Genomic DNA, 3,729 nt, shown 5'->3' on the forward strand with positions numbered 1-3,729 from the left:
CAAAAGCGGGCAAAAAAGGGCTGTGAACAGTGTTGCCGCAAGGCTGCGAAATTGGACAAAATACAATACTTCAAGGGAATGCAGTTGTTGTAATATAGTTTAGTTTAGAATTAAAACTAATATGCAAAAAACAAAAAAAATTATAAAAAAAGTCAATTGCTCACAAAAAAAACACAAAATATCCGTTCCTATAGCGAAATATATAAAAGCATAATTTTTTCATTATAATTAAGAATTCACCAAATTAACAATATCTTGGCATTATGAGCTGCGAGTTTTTGATGGCAATTTTTTCCATCATAACTGATTTTATCTCTCTACAGAACTAGGCGCTTCAGTCATGATTAGTTTAGTTTTATAAAATGGATGTCAAATTTGAAACCCTAGACCGCAGCGTAATAATGTTTACGATCTTCGCTGAATTGTAAAGGGTTTGTCAAAAGTGAGGTCTAGATGCTAGTAGTGAATGATTCATAGACGATACCTTTTTTATGATATCTTTGATATTTTTCAAGAAGACAGATGTACAATTTAAACGGCAGAACAATACTTTAAACTTATTGAAATTTATTATGAATTAATTTTTTTTGGTGGAAATAATCATCCAAATGAGGCGACAATTCAATGGTTGGTGGGAAAATTTCAAAAAAACTGTTTCTGTCGACCATAGAAAAGGATGTGGCACACCAAAAACTTGGCGTTGTGTCAAAAATGTTGCTGCTGCAACCTTCAACATCTATACCTCAACGTCCTCAATAATTAGGCAATCACAAATCGACTGTTTTGTGTATCCTACCTGTAGACGTGCCCATGGCGGCCATTTATATGATATGCATTTTCATATATAATTGTTAAGAGCCGCCTTTTGAATAAATATAGTGAAATTTAAATTTGTATATGCCATATTTCAAAACAACATCTAGGCGCGCCTTTTGTGGGACTCTTTATTTAGAATAACTAGATCTTGAAGGCTCCGTTTTATTTCAATTACTTTTTGCATTTTTTTTTTTTTGAACTTGCATGTAAGTTTTTGATAATGTAATATTTAAATTATATTTTGAGAAAAGTCGAAGTTTCTTGCCTCTCAAGGTTTTGAAAAAAGATGGGGCCAAAAATATCCAAAACAGGCGCTTATTGCTTCTTACCCCCGATCTTGCCACCAGCATGACGTGATGTACACTTTGAACCACAGAAACCTTTTTAGTGTTCCAAAAAAAATTATAAAACCAATGTGTCAAACAAACAAAACAATGTCGTTTTGTGAAGTAGTCTAAATCCTTAATAAAACAGGGCAAGTACTATAATTTATTGAGAAAGTTGGGCGCCGAGAAATACTCAGATTCCATGAAAGAGCACAATAAATCTTACAGGTCCCAGTGCTAAATTCCCTCAGAATAATAATAATAATAATATTAATAGACTTGTGATATTCGCAAGTTATAGAAAAGCAATAACTCACTGACCACATGACGGCTTCCCATTAACGGTAGAATTTCAAAAATGTGTGAACTATTGATGTCTTGTGACATTAAAGGGGCTCTGAGCCTTCTGAGGTCACCTTTAAATACATTTTAATTTTTATATACACTTTAAGCCAGAAATGTACCCCATGATTTTACGTTCAAAGCCCAGTTCGACCATCAGCTATTCGAGTGGAGCATGCAGCAAACGACGGTCTGATCTTTTTAATTTCTATATTTGCTACAAATGATCTACTAAAGTTAAAAAAATGGCTAGAATTCATTCGAATTATTTTCCTGATTTCTAAAGTGAATTAGGGTTAAATAAAAAAACAAGACCGGCTGAAATCAACCACCTGGAGCTACACGCAGTTGTAACGGGCCAAACCTACTTGCAAAAGAGTTATGTTGGCAACACTGACGATGAATTATTGAAGTGAAGAAGAGAAATAATTCGTTGATAGAAATGTTGTACTGGTTAGTCGTAATGTGTGAAAAACTGTCAATGCCAACTTCAATTTACACTTCGCAGTATCTTTTTCGAACTGAGCAGAAATACTTTTACTTTGCGTTACGGCCACCACATGGCAGACTGGGAGAGTGACCGAATGGGAACGGATAACGCAAGGCGAAAATGCTATTTAAATATAATTCAGTTAACTCTCCATTTAGCATTCAAATGTGCCATTCAATCTCAGTAGATGAGTTTATTTTTTTCTCAACTCCATCTTTTCAACTCAATTAGTTGAAGTTTATCGGGCGTTGCGTTCTCGCTTAGTCATTCCGTAATAAAGAGCTGGAGTCCCAAGCCCTACAAAACTCGTAAAAGGAGTTGCTGGCGAGTAGAAGAGACTATAAATGCGACGATATATGCAAGCAGAGAAGAGGGTAGTGTACTAAATGTTAAGCCCAAATAATTTTTACATTCGCGCACTTGTGGCCAAAGGGTATTATAATGTTGTTCACATAACGACTGTGGGAAACAGCTAGCAGGGGTCGGGATAGATATACATTAGGGCGGGTCGATTTAAAATCGCTCATTGTGTGAAAATCGTATTCTAGGGATCAAAAAAAGAAACTTTGCCGAAGGAACCATACCTCTAAAACGAATTCTGATGTCCCCCAATTTGGGCCGAACGAAATATCCCACTTTGATCCATTTAGAGTGGTCCAATCGAGTCCAAATGTATGACCGACCCCCCCTAACTTTGGACGGCCGATCCACCCATGCCAGTGGTACACCCCCTGGAACTCCCCTGGGGGGATTCCCCATACAATCATTTCAAAATATCACCAGTTTTGGTCTTTACATGAGAAAAGAAACTAAAAAGTTCGACCCAAATTGGGGGATATCAGAATTCGTTTTAGAGGTATGGTTCCTTCGGCAAAGTTTCTTATTTTGATCCCTAGAATATGATTTTCACAGAGCGACGGGCGATTTTTTTGCCTCCACACAAATCGACCCGGCCTAATATACAAGCATGTACCAAAATGACAAAGTGTATGTTTGTTTTTGAACACGAGAACAAAAATTAATATATTTCAATAAAACTTGTATATTTGGTCATACAATCTCATATAAGTAGTGACTTCTAAACACGTGGAGAAATATTTAACTCTTTTAAGTACATATACTGGGAGACAAGAACACGATATTGCTGGGCTGATTAGCAGAACAAGAAGGTCATGACGGCAATGAACAGCCGGATTGTCTAGCGAATATAGAAGCTACGTCTTAACACAGCCTAGATAAAGAAAAATTTCAACGAGCGAGAGGAGGAGTAATTCATACGACATTGGATGGGTATTTCAGGGCTGTTTATTTTTCCTACTATGAGAGCATCAAGTACTCTCCTTTACCTGAATAGATTGAAGTAACGAACCCTCACAGGAAACTGTATGGGCAAAACGATGGAGCATCCCCTCTGAGAATATGTAAATCAAGGAATAGGTCACCTAAGTGTATTTGTGCCATGGAATAAAATGTTACAGGAAGCGCTCAAATTCATTACCAACCTACAATTAGGGGTTCGCAATCAAGCATAATAATCCACCTTAGAGATCTCTTTGCACTATAACCCAAAATTATCCGCATTCTTTTGTGCATGGGTTGAACAACAACAGCAACAACAAAACTTCTATTCTTATATTAATTCAGTTTAACCACACTCGTTTAAAGCTGTACGACTTGGTGAGAGTTCAAATATGGCACTATTGCTATTGCTCGTGAAAGAACTTGAAGAATTTCCACTTTAACGTGATTTTATTT

The sequence above is a fragment of the Anastrepha obliqua genome, chromosome 2 (genome assembly GCF_027943255.1).
Source record: "Anastrepha obliqua isolate idAnaObli1 chromosome 2, idAnaObli1_1.0, whole genome shotgun sequence".
Lineage (NCBI taxonomy): Eukaryota > Metazoa > Arthropoda > Insecta > Diptera > Tephritidae > Anastrepha > Anastrepha obliqua.